The sequence below is a fragment of the Armigeres subalbatus genome, chromosome 3 (assembly GCF_024139115.2).
Source record: "Armigeres subalbatus isolate Guangzhou_Male chromosome 3, GZ_Asu_2, whole genome shotgun sequence".
NCBI classification, from domain to species: domain Eukaryota; kingdom Metazoa; phylum Arthropoda; class Insecta; order Diptera; family Culicidae; genus Armigeres; species Armigeres subalbatus.
The window spans coordinates 188,346,064-188,363,504 of record NC_085141.1 but is presented as its reverse complement, the minus strand read 5'-3'; the positions used below and the strand labels follow the sequence as shown (position 1 = coordinate 188,363,504).

Here is a 17,441-nt window from a genome sequence, read left to right as displayed (position 1 = left end):
AGGTCATGAGCCAGCCTCATGCTATACTATTAGCTTCAAGCAATACTAAACATGCGTACGATTTCCATGCGTTAATTTTTATAGCAGCTATTATAACAACAAAATGTAATTGATAGTGAAAGTGAATTACCGATAGGGTTAGTATGTCGTGCTTATAAAGTATGTCCTCTGTATTAGTATTGAAAAGAACATACGTTGTCTAATCTCATTATTCCTCAAAATAAAATCCAAAGAAACAGAAGCAGTAGTCTCATATGCCACGCATTTGTTTACCGATGGCAGCAATTGCTATGCACGTACTTTGCCGCACTTAATTCACTCAATACTTGGCTGGGCGGATTAAACTGGTGGTGACAGAGACAGAGGAAGTTCAGGGTCAATTTTGATAAGTGCGGTTGTACCTTTTATATACATACATGCTGTTGAATAACGCAACGAATGGTGCTGACCATATTTCATGCCGGGGATGTGAGTTTGCAAATCACGAATTATCAACGAATAGGAATAAATTTGGCGATTTCCATTTTTTTAGATATACATAAATGAAATAGAGTTTATCACAGATGAATGAAAATATGAATTAATTTGGAGCAGTACATATATTACTTAAATTTCCGACGGCTCAAATAATTTATTTCGTTTAAAAGTGAATTAATACATTAGATTTGTGTTCATTCGCTATAATGTGTTTTTATCTGACTTATCTATCAATAGATGTGTAGTAAGCGTTATTGTAAATTTAGAAAACCACTCATTTTTACGTATCCAATAAAATAATCATTAGCCACGAGCAGGAGGGAGGTTGGTGTGTTATTAGAAGCTGAATATGTTTACTAGCTACTAATAGATAGTGGAACATATAGATGAGTGAAGATAAATCCTCTGTATCCAAACGAACTGTCAAACGTGTCTCCAAACGAGCATGACGGCACAATTTCAATGAAAATATTAAGAAGTGTAATGTCATATGGGCCTGGTACACGGTTGAAAAAGGGGCTGCGAAATGGTGAGTTGACATCTGGGAAGGAGCGACCTACACAGCTCTGGTCGTCACAAGTTCCAATCTCACGCTTTCACGGGTCTTCCGATGACAATCGACCGCCAGCTAAGGGTTTTGTACTTAGCTGGTAGTGCAGCCTGGGCACTGTTGTCCTTCTGACATCAGCTAGAGTGAGTGGGTGCGACCAAAGGGACCATTGTCCCTAACCCCTAATCCCAAGGCGTTAAGCGACCCGTGCCGAGGGGATGCATGGCCAGGGGGGGTGAAATAATGGGCTAGGCCTTTAACGGAGCCTGTGGGGTACCTGGGCACCCTCCACAGTAATTGTCCCTTACCGCGTCATGCTGGGCTCTGGCGTGGTGGACCGCTTTTCCCGAGCAACTCGTGGGACCAAAATGGAAAACCAAGTCAATTCTTCAACTAGTGGTAGTAGTGTAGGCGACAACCCCTTCGCAAGAGGTGGGTTGTTCAGGTCTCCGCCTAGGAGGCCAGAGGCAATAGTCGGCAGCTCATTGCGCAGCGTCAGCGTGGGTCACTTAACCATCAACCAGGTTACGCCGGTAGAGGTTATAGACGGCCCATGGCTTGTGAAGGCGATGAACCGCAAACGCGATGGGCTTTCGGCCTTCGAGGTGGCGATGGAACAGCTGGACGCCATCATCGACTTTTCGTCATCAAAGCATAATATCAGTAAGGACCTCAAGAGGAGCTTGCTGAAACTTCGAAAGTCGATGTTGGACGCCAAGCTGGAGAGGGCGGTCGGGACGGCCAAGTGTAAACCCGTGAAATCCGTGGAGTCGAGGTCTACCCAGACTGAGGCCCAAGTATTCGCGGGCACGTCGGGGGTCACTGCTCCAACGGAGCAGACACAAAAACGGGGGAGACAGTCTCCAGGCGATGAGCTCCCTGGGGGCCGCTCCAAAACGCGGAAGGTTACTACCCCGAACAAGGGTAGGGGGTGCTGGGAAGCTGAACCCCGGCCAGGTACCTCCCAAACCGGGGGAGGAAGGACCTGTAAAGGTCAGTCCACCCTGGAAAGACGGTGGCAAGGGGTTACGGCAGGCTGAGAACTCTCAGCTGCCCCAGACCAGGGAACTAGAGGGGGACTACGCCTCCTGGACCCTGGTCAAGAACAAGAGGAAACCGAAGACGTCAAGGGCCGAAAGGAAGGCTCAGGCGAATGAGGGTAGCAAGAAGTCTAGGGTAGGCGCCAATCGCTCCAGGGGCGATGCCCTAGTCATCAAGACGGACGAGGCTAAGTACTAAGGCTATGAGGAGTGACGTCAAGCTCGGTGAACTCGGCGCCGACGTACGTCGAATAAGACGTAACCGGATGGGCGAGATGATCCTCGAGCTGAAGCGGGGCGTCTCGCAAAAGGGCACCGCCTACAAGAAGTTGGCGGAGGAAGTCCTAGGCGAGACGGTCAAGGTGAGGTGAATCTAAGGGTTAAAGACCTGGACGAGATCACCGAAGTCGAAGAGCTCGTCACGGCACTGCGGCGACAGTGTGAAGTGAAGACGCCCACCGCAGCCGTTCGGCTATCTGCAGCGGATGCCTCCAAGGTAGTCAAGTTAGGGAGCGTCAAGGTGGGATGGTCGGTGTGCCCTGTGGGCATATACGAGCAACCTGAAGTTTGCTTCAAGTGCCTGAAACTGGAGCACAAGCAATGGGACTGCAAATGCCCTGACAGAAGCAAGCTCTGTCGACGCTGCGGATAGGATTGGAGGGACATAAGGCACAACGCTGCACGAACCACCCCAATTGTTTGATTTGGCGAATAGACCCTATCGCAGAGAGGTCAATTTGGGGTGCACGCGGCATCATCATTCTTGATACCAGTCGTGCAGAGGGAAGCAGGCGCGAAGTCGACCCTTCCCACCTTCCGAGGACATAGGGCGTGGTAAGGCCACCTGGAAAGCCGGCAATGCGCTGGCACGATACCATGGTGTTCTTCTAAAAAAGCGAGTCACGATGTTCGATGCTGCAAGGACACGCAGCTAACCTCGAGGGTGCGTTGTGCACTGGCCCCCCTTTGAAGCATTACTTTCTGGTTGTACCGAAGGGACTATGGGCTTGGCGGCAATGGAAACGGTTTAGCGGGTCGGGGATGTAGTCCTGCCTCCCTCGTTTGCTGTTGGAGGTAGTCCCTAACCCCGCACTTCCTGGACAACCCAGGATGTCTGTTGAGCAGATTCCCCCTCCATTGCTTGGGAAGAAAAAAAAAAACACGGTTGAAAAAACGAACCCAACCCAACCATGCTACCATCTAGAGATTCTACTAGTAGCTACTAATAATCCTCCTTCCCGTGACTATATCACTATTTTGTATTGTTCTTGTATAGGAATCTAACAATTGAGCATTTCAAACAGAATTGATAGTTGGGTGTAGCAAGCATTTCGTTATTTCCAGTTCGTGGAAGTAGTAGCACCTCTAAAATTGAAATGAATCATATTGACTGGGTTTCCAGTTAACCTTGCGAGCAAAGGCGTAGGATTGCCAAGTCGGAGATGACGATTTCGATTCTTGATCCGGTCTTGGGATGTTGTTGGGTGGGAACCATTCTCGGCTCTATTGTACTTGCCACACAAGAAACATACTCGCCAATGGCGGGCAGAGAAAAGCTTTCAATCAATAAATGAGACAAATATTTATAGTATACTAAGTAGAAAATCAGGCCAAGTTCTAGTTGGAGTGTTGTAGAGCCGCTGAAGAAGAAGAAGACGGAGATACTGATTTTTATTAGATTTTCAGTGATCAAGCAAAAATTTGCATATCATGAACATTTTTTCATTTGCCACTTTAGTCTTGTTAACTTGTTGCTTCAGAAGTAATTTCTAAATCACCTAAAACTGCGTATTTATTACCCTTGATTGCCGTTCATATCTGCTAAGTGGTTCCCTAAGCTGGTTGACGTTTTCGCCTCTTGCGCACCAATTTTTCCCGTCATCATGCTGTGACGATCACATATTTATTTTATCAAATATCGCCGCTTATTATTGTTCGATTGTCGCACACTTTTGTTTTGTGCTTGACAGGTGTACTGTCGACGCTATTTCCAGTCCAGCTAAGAGAGAGTCAGGACTGATAAGATAAGTTAAGCACAACTGTAAAGAGATTTATTACTTTACAAATGCGCCACGCTCGGTGATCAACCTCAAGCAACAAGTCTGAGGGTAAAGTGCTTATAGTAACAATCGTCCTATCATTCTGTGACGCTGAAAATACGACGACAAAAACTAATTGAAGTGTGAGAGGGTCGTATGATCTTTGGCTCGTCTGTTTGTATTACTTTTGACTATATAAGTACGCAAATGATAAATCCGTTGATGGAATGCTAATTGCACGAGTGAAATTGCAAATCGATGCATTTTAACGTCAGTGTCATGAAAGGAGCCATAATCCTATCGGGATTCGAGTCTCCATACAATGGGGGCATGTTTTGTTTTTATTATCTTGTTTAATCTTGTTGAGCAAAGGGGGGACTTACAAAACAAAAACAAATTTTGAAATAATCTGATTATTGACGATATCTTGGGTTTTTCCCATTTTGGCCCGAAATAACTCAACCGCAACGTGTGCATGCAGCAGCACAGTTTATCGGTTAGGATAATGGTTAGATAATTATTTCCCAACTTCCGCGCTACACACCTTCATGTTCTTGGAACTGCCCGCTCAAATTATACTCGGCAGATTGGAAACAAGCGTGCAGTTAACTTGATGTACTTGGGTCAAATCTATGCACGCTGTGTCTAGTAATTCTAACTACCTCTACGCACTATGCAATGATAAGTCGTTCTCTTAACTTGTTCAGAAAGCCGTTCGATCTGTCTTTTCAGAGTAAACGGTGGAGCCTCCCGTTCATGTGCGCGGCTTTACAGCAGACCATGATGTGGTCGATAGCTGGATTTGAATGTCGGTCAGGTATAAACAATTGTTTTGACATCTTTGGGTCACATGGCAGACATATGTGAACGAGCCTGTTCAAAAATACTTTAGGGGCAAAAGAAAAACAGGCAAGGTTTAATTAATAACTTGAAAATTCCATACAAGAAGTATTGGAAGTGAAAAATTCGAAGTTATAAATTATAATCGTGAATAATACTCTTAATTTTCTACCCGCAACCAAAACCTCATTTTTTTGTACAAGATATTTACAAAACATGTGAATCATAATGCTATGACAGCCTCCGTCTCTAAAATGTCACGTACAACGCGATGGCTTCATAGTTTAGGAAACGTCGCAGTTATCAACTTTGTAAGTGATTAATAAAGAAATACCAAGTTGCGAGGAATCAATGTCCCAGTCAGTTGCATTAAATTTAATTAAATATCTGCATTTCCTTGCTCAAGCCCTATGTCTTTTTCCTGCAATGTTTCTCTCGCTGCAACATGACGTAACCTTTCTAAAGTGTTCGGGCACTCTGAAATTGCAATAGCTTCTTAACGCTTGTTGCGTGAAGGTTCGAAACTTTTTCACTCAACTCGAACAGCGACAGCAGGCTGACACTGGAATCCGAAATTTAGGAAGAACGGAAAACCGTGATGCGGACCAATTTTGCCAAATTGATCAATTCAAGTCACGCAGTCTTCCATGCGTGTTGGCATCAATCATATACAGAGTAGAAGCCGAAGGCTGATTAGAACGGCTGACGACCAAATCCCGAACAAACAGCCTTCAATGATGCTCGGAACTGGTAGTAGACTCTAGGGGACATTAAAAAATGACGTCCACAATTTGCTTCGTGAAAGCTAGAATAAACAAGTTGTTCTACTGTAGCTGCTAAGCCCCATCTGGTAGGTCGATTGATTATTGCGGGCGACTTTAACGTGTGGGCAGTGGGATGGTGCATCCGCTGAACCACTATTAGAGCTGCGGTTCTAAACCTTTTTCTTGAGAGGTGACCCTTCGAACTTATGGTTTCATTAAGGTACCCTCTATTTTTATCGCTGTAAATGAAAATAAACGCATTTCATAGGATCTATTAAAAACAGACCAGAAAACAAACGGGATATAGGGTTAGGGTACCAATAATGGAGGTGTTAGTAGATCTACAAAAGATTTTTTTTTTAATCTTTATTAATGAGGTTTACAAAAGATTTTTTTTAAATCGATAATCATGGAAAATTTACAGCATTAATAACTTAGTCAATTGAAAATCTAATAAATTGAATAAGGAAAATGAGACTGATGCTATTTAACATCAACAACTATTAAATGAGAGGGTTAGAAGCAGAGGGGTGTAAGTAACATTTTAGTCAAAGTTAAGTTGACTACAGTAAAACATTCTTTGGTTCTTGAACTTTGCGGCAATATGTTGATAAAGTTAGTACGATGTTTTAAAAAAAATGTGAAAATTCACAGACAATTTGTATTTTTTTCAACTTCCGTACAATTTGTATGAAACGAAAAACTATTAAAAAACTTTGCATTTTTCTCTCTTTCAAACCCCACTGCCTCCACTATTGATGCTACCTCTACTAAGGGTACAGTTACCCTATGGCTTTCTAAAAAAATGTCTGAAATGGTGGATCGATCAGGTGGAAGACGATTTGCGGACCCTTCGCAGACTGCGTGGCTGGCGACATGCAGCCATGGACCGAGTTGAATGGAGAAGACTTTTATTTACTGCACAGGTAGGTCACAGCGGTCTTAGAATGAGAAATAATATTGGGGAGATCCATAAAGTACGTCACCCGAAAATTGGCGATTTTAAATCCCCCACCCCCCTTCGTCTGACTTTTTGTAACAATGCCATACAATTTTTGTATGGAGCGTCACGCTTCTCAGAACCACTCCCCCCCCCCGCCTCTTGAGACGTGACGTACTTTGTGGATGGCCCCATTAATGATTCCCACAAGACTGTGAGGACTTTTGGAGGCTTCCGAGCTCACGTGCTCGGAAGAAGCTTCCAAGCCTCTTGATATGAGGCATCCAAGCCTTTTGAAAGTGTGATTGAGGCTTCCAAGCCTCTTGAAGAAGCTTCTGAGCCTTTTGAAAGGAGGTTTTCGAGCATCTTAAGAGGAGACTTCTGAGCATATTTAAACGACGCTCCTCAGCATCTTTAAAGAAGGCTTCGAAGCTTCTTGAAAGAATTCTAAGCATGTTGATGGGAGGTTTCCGAGCCCCTTGAAAGGAGGCTTCCGAGCCTCTTGAAGGAAGGCTTCCGAGATTTTTAAAAGAAGGCCTCCGATCCTCTTAAAATGAGGCTTCCGAGTCTCTTGGAAGGAGGCTTCCGACCCTCTTGAAAGGATGCTTCTAAGTCTCTTGATAGGAAGCTTCCGAGCCTTTGGAAATGAGGCTTCTAAGCACATTAAAAAGCCGCTTTTCAGCATCTTCAAAGCAGGCTTCCAATCCTCTGAAAATGATTCCGAGCATTTTGATGGGAGGCTTCCAAGTCTCTTAAAAGAAGGCTTCCGAGCCTCTTGAAAGAAGGCTTCAAAATCTCTTGAAAGGAGACTTCCGAGTTTCTTGAGGAGGCTTCCGAGTCTTTTGAAAAGAGGTTTCCGAGCCTCTTAAAAGAGGCTTCCAAGCCCCTTGAAAGAAGAATTCTTGAAACGATGCATCCAAGCATCTTGAACGGAGGCTTCCGAGCCACTTCCGATCCTATTGATAGAAGGCTTTTTGAAATGAGGCATCCGAGCCTCTTAGAGGAGGCTTTTGAGAACATTGAAAAGACGCTTCTCAGCATCTTGAAAGGAGGCTTCCACGAAACTTGAAAAAAAAAATCAAAGCTTCCGAGCCTTCGGAAAGAAGCTTCCAACCCTTTTGAAAGGAGGTTTAGCAATCTTGAAATGAGGCTTCCGAGCCCCTTGTAAAATGGCTTCCGAGCCTCTTGAATTGAGGCGTTTGATATTTAAAAAATATATAGGGGAACTGTTCCGTTTACTATTTCACTGAACATATATTCATCTCATAGCAAAACAGAGAAATACAGCACCAATCTTGTCACTTCTTTTTGCTAACATGCGTGCTCGCTGCTGAAAAAAATCACAAAAATAAATAACAAATCAAATACCTTTTCATTGCTTTATTTTTGATGGGATGGAAATGGGAGCTATGAGATGAATTGCCGAACCGTTCCCCTATATAAATATGTTCCCTATCTTGAAACTTCCCTAACTCGATATTGAAGGGGATCGAGTAAGAGAGACTTCACTGTACCAACAAACACCCTGCCAGTATTAAGAGACATCTATAAAAGACGTCATTTGAAAGTGTCCAGATAGCATTCAAATTATGTATAGCGAAACTACAAGTGCAACTACATGCACTATACGATGATGATCTTTTTTGTGGTGTATGATAAAAACCGATAATGTGATAATTTCCGAAGTATGTATAATAAACATCGACACGAATATGGACTCTGCAGAGTGCGTCTTATTTTTTGGCAAAACATTGACAACCAACACGACATCACTGTCCATTAAAGCATGACTGGCCCATATGGAAAGTAAATCATATAAAAATGGGACAGCTATGCTCGTATGGGGCAGAGCAACCAACAGAAGAAATCGTTTCTGTACAGCAAAAAGCAATGTAGTACCCAAAGTTCTTCAGACGAATATTTGTATCTTGCATGCGCATTCATTGGATGTTATAGAACAGCAGTGGCAGAAATACACGCAAATTTCCGTCTTTCCAGCAGATCGTTTACTACTGAGGCTTCTAATTACCTTTGAGTGCTACTGACCTGTTTGTTTGTAGAGTATCAAACTAACAAATTGATTGTACGTAGGCTATATTCCACACTACGTTGGCGCTTGAGCTCGGGTTGAATCACGACGACAACGAAATGAAGGACGCGACTCGAGTCGCGCTTGGGCGTTCATAGCAAGTTAAATTGAATCATTTAAGAACAACTGCGGCAGCAGAAAACGTTGGTCGATGCACACGGAACACGTTATTGGCCTTCGAAATCTACCGGTTGCAATGTTATATCTATGATTCAGCCGAAAGTAATATATGATGTCAATAAGTTTAGGGTGATCTGAAATTGTTTATACAAAATTAGGAAGCACAGAAAAATGGTGAATTTGGAAGCGACTTATGGGCGGACTTTCGAATTAGCATTAGCATTAGCATTGAGCAATTCGCACAAATTCGTAGGTGGTACAAGCCAAGACTATTGTATGAGAGTAGCATCACTTTCATCCGTTACCACAGATATTGATTTGGGACTAATCATTATCTCTTAGATGGAAGCAATGCACTCTCTAATAGTCAAGATCTGTCCTGGCCACGTCCTTGCGAATGCTGAGGAAGGGGAAGGATTATTTGTTGGACACCTACTTAAGAAAGATGCAGAGAACTCTACGACCTCTCATAGATGCCACGGGAGGTTTTGGGTTTGTGTGGAAGGTTATAACAGTAGGAATCGTTTTGGTAGAACGTGAAACACAGAAAGAACTAAGATAGAAATACAAAGTAGGAAAGGGACGAGCCTGGAATTGAACCCACGACCTCCTGCTTATAAGGCAGAAGCAGTAGCAACTTGACCACCGAGCTCGTCTTGCGACTTATGGGCGGACTTTCGAATCGTGATAGATTAAATGTACAGCCAATCTCCGTTTTTAATATCTTTATAAACTACACAAGCGGTTATCTCAGGAAAAGAAATACGTATCGAAGCGAAATACGTAAATGTTTATTACAATTGACACAAATAATTGTACTGGAAGTAAAAAAAAGGAAGAAGAAATTGTGATTCAATAATTGTGAAATTACCGAAAAGACGAAAAAATGTGCAAAATGAATAAAAATTGTCGCAATGGCTTCGAATCGAACTATCATTGGAACGGAATTCGTTATGCTTCGACCAAACTGTTATCACATCATTGTATTTTTAACAGTCACTGCATGATATCGGTAGACATTGATAACATTGTTGCAGCTTCTCGCGATAAAGATTACCTATGAATCTGCGTCACATTTTTTTTTTCAAATTATTGCCAAAAATCGAACAATAATAGAAAAATCTTTGCATTTCAAAGCTTATTGAAATCAATGTTTTGCCTTTCTCGTGGTGTTGAGAAATACCATTTCGGTGCCATGGGACCAAAGCGTTAATGAGTATAGCTTTTAATGAACGTCGTTCTTGTGACTAAATTATCTTACTCTCAGTGATACCGCATCGTGCTTTCGTGCTGTGCGGCTCTTTTGCCCCTTTGCGGAAGGAAGTTTTTAATAATATCCGAAGCTATTTTAATTTCAACAGTGCTTCTCAGCGCTATTTGTACATGATCCCGTTACGATCTTTGCTTGGACCCATGCCTTCGTTTTACGTTGGACCCGTTTGCGGAAGTAAAATTCCGACAAGCGGTGGTGATGCTGCAGGGACACCGTTCTGGGGAAAAACCTCTTAGAAGCGCTCAGCAATGAGCATTAATGAACACAAGAGGCAGGGGAGTCGCTTAATTCACCACTTCCTTTTAAAAACAAGGTTTCAAGACCGTCCTGCCAAAGCGCGGAAAAAATAGAAGGAAGCTGGAGACTTCAGATATTCCTTCTAACTCTAACATTCAAAATGATTCTTCTCCTATCGAACTGAGCCATCAGTTCGATTTGATTCATGACGAAATTGAGCAAATCGAATCTACTTGCCGTCTGTTGCCGAGTTTTCTGGCTTTAGGAATGAGATTTTGAGCAACCTTCAGGGGATCAAGGTTTCATTTCAGATTGCCAGAAAGGGTGACTGCCGCGTTTTGCCAGGATCCTTTCATGATCGCAAACGTCTTCTTCAGTATTTAACTGAGAAGCGCCATAAATTCTTCACATACGACGACAAAACTGAGCGATTGTTCAAAGTCGTCTTGAAAGGTCTCCCCAGTGATGATAAATCACTGGATGAGATTAAAATTGAAATTTCTCAATTACTTGGATTTTCACCAGTCCAAGTAATTAAGATGAAAAAGAAATCCCACTCTGGTACTTCCCAGAGGGCATTTCTCAGAATTTTATTTAGTTCATTTTAACAAAAGTGAACTAAATAATATGAAAAGTTTGGAAAAAGGCCTATATTATGTCCCATGTCCGTGTTACATGGGAACATTTCCACTGAGCCTGGGGGAAATTTCAAGACCCCACCCAGTGCCGTAAGTGCCAAAAGTGGGGTCATGGAACCAAACATTGTCACATGGATGCTAAATGCATGATTTGTGGTGGAACCTCTCACGCCAAGGACGCATGTCCTGCGAGGGAAGATTCCAATAAATTTAAGTGCGCAAATTGTGGGGGTAATCATAAATCCAATTTCTGGGAATGCCCTTCACGCAAAAAAGTTTTGAATGCCCGTGCAAAATTGATGACGGGAAATTCCAATAGGATCCCAGATTCGCCGGGTATACATATTTCAAACGCTCAAAATCCGTAATCATTTGCCGGTCGAGCAATTCATACCCACCACAATCAACGAACAAATTTTGCTCCTACATTCACAGAGTAACGAACAATTCGTCGAATTCTAATTTTTCAAACACGCCCACCTATGCAAGCATTGCTGCAGGCAGGCAAAATTTCATTTCAGAAAATTTACCGACGATGAATGATTTTCATACCCATTCTTCAACGGAAAATAACGTTCGCTCTGACGACTCATGTAGCATGTCTGCTTACGACTTTGATTTTCTAAATTAACAATTGCATCACATGATTGATGCAATGTTCAAAGCAAATACCAAAACTGAAGCTGTTAAGGTTGGTATCAAATTTACTCAAAGAATTGTTATTGGACTTCGTTTCAATTTCCAAAAAAATCTTTGAAAATTTTAAATTGGAATACCCGCTCTTTAAAGGGTAAGGAAGATGAATTATTCAACTTCCTATCAGTTCATAATGTGCACATTGCCATTATAACTGAAACATATTTAAAACCTGGTCTTTTTATCATAAGAGATTCAAATTATTTTATTTACCGAAATGATCGTTTTGACAGCGCCTGTGGTGGGATCGCCATTGCCATTAATAGATTAATTATATTCTTCGTTTGAAACCAAAGTTTTTGAAACCTTGGGAGTTTCTGTTAAAACAAATTTTGAACAATTATCTTGTTCATCACAAACTCCAAGGAACCGCTGATGAATGAAGACGAGCCACCCATCGTATCCAACCTTTTCGGGCTGACCGAAAAGAACATTCCCTAACAACAATTGCAACCGAACGTGTACGAGCAACGTACGAAAAGTAGTCAGTTGGACATAGTCCTGATGATGGGCAACATCGCGCCCGAAACCGGTCGACTTAAAAGGTAATTTTAAAAAATCTTAGTTGACGAGTGTAAAAACGATAAGTGTTATGTCTTGTCTCGCGTCGCGTTTTATTAGTGAATTATCTTGTATTGCTGCCTACTTGCCTTTCCAATACAATGGGCAGCAAAGGAATTTGTTGAGAGCTGATCTTTAAATTCTAACTCGCAACAAATCCATTTTTTCATAATTCAAGCATAATTTTTCATAAGCACGTATGTAACAAAAGTAAACAAAACGAGGTTTTAAATCCAACATGACAATCACACGCGACTTTATATAATACGCATCGATTTTACTGATTTTAGATGCTAAAATTCGACGTATCGTAATGACGTATGTAAAATTTTCTATTTTTGAAGTCTCACTGTTACATACGTCGCTTTAACATATGGGAACTAAGTGCGACCTATGTACCAAAAAAAGCAAAACAAAACTGCAGTTGCGTCAATCGTGCACTATGGAAAACCGACCAATGTACATCGACGTATGTACAGCATACCGGTGTATGTGTAATTTTATCGTTTTTCACAGGGAATTTGAATTTACTGAGCTATGACTTGAAGCACGCTTATTACGTCGAAAAAAGATTTAGTTTTTAAACAGTTTTAGAAAAACTTTTACAAACTTTCTGCAAAGGATTTTTCGAATCCTCATAATTGTTACATACGTCGTTATGAAAAAATATGCTTGAATTGGTGACTTCAATGCCAAACAACGATCATGGAATAATGCTCAATAATGCTAAATCAATCATTCTCAATCTAGAGAATGTTTTTGAATAAATAGATTGATGGTTCACATATTAATGAAAATTCTATTTTTGCTGATGAGCAATTTGGTTTTCGCCATGGGCATTCAACCACTTCAACCATCAGTTATTAAGAGTAACGAATTCAATTCGGCTCAACAAATCTGAAGGATATTCGACTGGAGTTGCTCTTCTTGATATAAAGAAAGCATTTGACAGTGTTTGGCATGAAGGTTTAATTGTAAAATTGATGTTGGCCGACCCTATTATGGCGACCAGCGCACCTTTCGTCTGCTACTCATATTGATGGCTAGTGTCAGGTATAGGTTTGACAAACGGGTGAGTGTATACGAAGGATAGAATAATAACAAACCCTATGATTGCACGAAGTGAATTCAACCTAAGATTATCCATTATCGAATTAGTTTCCAAATTCTTATAACTAATGTTAAAATTATACACAAATTGGTAAGGCTTTAGTGAACTCTGTAAATGAACTACATTAAATAATCAATAATATTATTAGGCAGTAAAACACCAACATTCTGACAGTGCTATTTGTCGAAACCACGTTGCTCAAGTAATTAACTATTACTCACAAGGTAATGAATTACAATTCCATATTAAAATTTATGCTAAATTAGAACATATAACACACATTAGGATCTGACCAAACGACCTGCTAGACAAACTCGACCTTCAACTTGATTACAGGGAACTAAACGTAAGTTTGACTAAACCCAGACCTCATATCTATTGACCATAACCATGACAAAGTACTTATACCTATGTATTTATGCCCTAATCCATTATAGAAAAATTATATTCTCGTTCCTACTACATAACCGCAAGAACAGCCGTCTGTACGAAGAGGATTATAATTTTGAAAGAGAATTCCCCGTTGATTACAATCAACATAATATAATTTTTGTTTATTGGCATTGTCGAAGTCATGTCAAACCGTGGTTCGAAAACGAGTAGTAAAAACGGTGTCGCTACACGATCGCGGGCAAAAGATAGTGGTGCACAGATTAGTGAAGACGGTGCTGTGGGTGGTGGTGATGATGTGGAACATATAATTGGCGCGGACGAGACCGCTGAAGGCCATTCGTGTAGGACATGTAGAGGGCCTGACGCTGATGGTATGGTGCAGTGTGACGAGTGCAGTGGGTGGCATCATTTTGTGTGCGTCGGTGTGTCGGATGAAGTCGGGAACCAGAGCTGGAAATGTACCAGCTGCGTAGCAGCCAAATGGATCCAGCGAACTACTCCTACTGTTGAGGTGAAGTCATCGGCAAAAACATCTAGCAAGCAAAATGAACCGTTTCGCGTTCCAAGTATCACAATTGTTCCAGCCAGTCCCAGCTCTATCGACCATGAGCAACTATTACAGCAAGCATCATCGAAGCAGAACGCACCGATGCAAACGGAGAAGGCAACATCAGAATTCTCAGGTACTTCATCACAAAGGACACTGCGTCGTCGAGCACAACTACGATTAATGCGTCTGGAAGAAGAACGTGTATTCGAAATACAGCAGTCGGAGCAACGTAAGATCGCAGCTCAACGTGAAGCTGAGAATTACAAACTGTACTTGGACAAGAAGTACAATCTTCTTGAAGAAATTGATAGTGATATAAGTTCCAACACCAGTGATAAAAATAGTAGAGTTGGCAATTGGGTAGATGAAGCAAACCGACACCATCCGGAGTTACCTTGTTCGCATGTAGCTGCTAATCACGTCCGATTCGATACGAGCTCATTACCTCAACACTCTGTTGCAAGACCGAGTCAACCAACAGCGTCAAGTGGAGTCATAAATCTTTTCCACGATCATACGTCAAATCTTCCAAGATCGTCTGCAAATATTAATCCGCCATCTATGCCAGTACGAACAACGGGCACCAGCATGATGACAATTCCGTCTCGCCTACCAACAAGTCAACATCGACCGGGTCAATCCAGACAACCGATCAATTCTACCGTCATAGAAGGACACCCCCGGCGAACTTCATCTCTGGCCAATTTCCGGGACATAGCATAAATCCAGGCATCGAACAAGAACCTTTCGATCCATTTCAACTCTCTCGATCACAAATAGCAGCTCGTCAGGCTGTTCCAAAGGATCTGCCCACGTTCTCTGGCAACCCGGAAGAATGGCCCATTTTTCTTTCTACCTTCAATAGTACGACAGCTATGTGTGGGTTTACTGATGAAGAAAACGTAGTGCGCTTGCAGAAGAGTCTGAAAGGGAAGGCGTATGAATCAGTCAAATGTCGTCTTATGTATCCTGGAAACGTTCCTGGAATCATTGAAACCTTGAAGATGATGTTTGGTCAACCAGAGGCGATCGTACACTCCTTGATAGATAAAATCGCTTCTCTTCCCGCAATTCGAGAGGACAAGCTTGATACACTAGTGGATTTTGCAGTAAGCGTGCAAAATTTTTGTGCAATGGTCGACATGTGCGGAATGCAGGAGTACATGTATAATATCACGCTTCTGCACCAGCTTGTCTGCAAACTACCATCCTCAATGAAACTCAGTTGGGGCCAACATAAGAGGACACAACCAATAGTCAACCTGGCGACTTTCAGCGGATGGATCTACTCATTGGCAGAGGCAGCAAGCTCTGTCACCCTTCCGATCACATATCAGCTAACTAAACAAACAAAAGTTGAAAATCGTGGAACGAAGAAAAGTACGACTTTCTTGAACGCACATTCCGAAGCATCAACATACGAAGAAGGCGAACCCAGTCTCCCACAGGAGTCATATCCCACAGAAATATGCGAGGACTGTCCGATCTGCAAAGGAGATTGTAAGTCAGCAGACAAATGCACGCGCTTTCTGGAGCTCTCTCGGGATTCTCGCTGGGCCGCAGTGCGAATTTGGACTGTGTCGGACCTGCCTACGTCGACACAAAGGAATTTGTCGAGCGAAGCCATGCGGAAAAAATGGCTGTTATTTCAGGCACAATGAGCTACTTCATAAAGACCAAAAGGAGAAGCCGACGGCTCCTGCAGAAAGTGATACGCAGTCTGCAGTACTCCGGAACAAGCGGTTCTAAACAAGGATGTAATGCACACATCACTAAAACGAACACGATATTGTTCCGCTACATTCCTGTAGTTCTGTATGGAAACAAGAGAATGATCTACACATACGCGTTTCTCGATGAAGGTGCAGAATCAACATTAATCAATCAGGATCTCGCGGAGGAGTTAGACCTAAACGGCCCGCTTGACCCAATTTGCCTAGGATGGACGGGCGGAATGGAACGCTTTGAGCGGAACTCTCGAATAGTGAGCCTGCGGATAGCCGGAGTTAAAAATCGGGACAAACAGTTCGCCTTGGAAGAAGTGAGGACCGTTGAAAACCTGACATTGCCTTTACAGACGCTGAACATGGATGAGCTAACTGACATGTATCCATATCTCCGAGGCCTTCCGATAGACTCTTATGAAAAAATCAGTCCACGTATTCTGATCGGCATGAAAAACATTAAAATGAGTATGGTACGAAAAAGCCGGGAAGGGAACCTCAGCCAACCCATTGCGGCGAAATCTCTGCTTGGCTGGACAGTGTGTGGCGGAAACGGTTCCAGTTCAACCAAATCACTACGGTTCAATCTCCACATCTGTCCCTGCAACAAACAATCAGATGAAAACCTCCACCAAATAATTAAGGACTACTTTTCGTTGGATAGTCTCGGCGTCACGAAGCCTAATATGCCTCTGCTTTCTAACGAAGATCAAAGAGCAATATCTCTCCTCCAGTCTCTAACTCATCGTCGAGAGGGGCGCTATGAAACCGGTTTGCTCTGGCGGTACGACGATATTAGACTGCCGGATAGTCGTAACATGGCTCTGCGTCGACATTACTGTCTGGAGAAACGCATGTCAAGCGACGCTGAACTAGCACAGCTGCTCAGTCAAAAAATTGCAGACTACGAAGCCAATGGATACATACGGAAACTGTCAAAAAAGGAGATAGACGAATATCATCCGCGTACATGGTACTTGCCGGTTTTCACCGTCACTAATCCGAATAAACCAGGCAAAGTGAGATTGGTGTGGGACGCGGCAGCTACCGCATTCGACAAATCGCTCAACTCTGCACTCCTCAAAGGTCCAGACCAAACATGCTCCCTGTTTACAATCCTGCTCAAGTTCCGAGAAGGGCGCATCGGTCTCACTGGAGATATTCGCGAGATGTTTCACCAGGTGCTCATAAAGGAGGAAGATCAAGCAAGCCAGCGTTTCTTCTGGAAAGGAAGAACTGGCGAAGTCGAAATCTATGCTATGAGGGTTATGACGTTCGGAGCCTGCTGTTCACCGAGTAGCGCGCAATTTGTCAAAAACATAAACGCAGAACGGTTCAAAGAACAATTTCCGGCGGCATTTGACGCTATAACAAAGGCTCACTATGTAGACGATATGCT

At 42.6% G+C, this 17,441-nt stretch overlaps 1 protein-coding gene across 2 annotated transcripts in view; it reads right to left on the bottom strand.

The window, feature by feature from the left end:
- LOC134225872 (glycerol-3-phosphate acyltransferase 3) overlaps positions 1-17,441 on the bottom strand; it is a 47,724-nt gene that overhangs the window by 15,312 nt on the left and 14,971 nt on the right. The window lies entirely within an intron of this gene.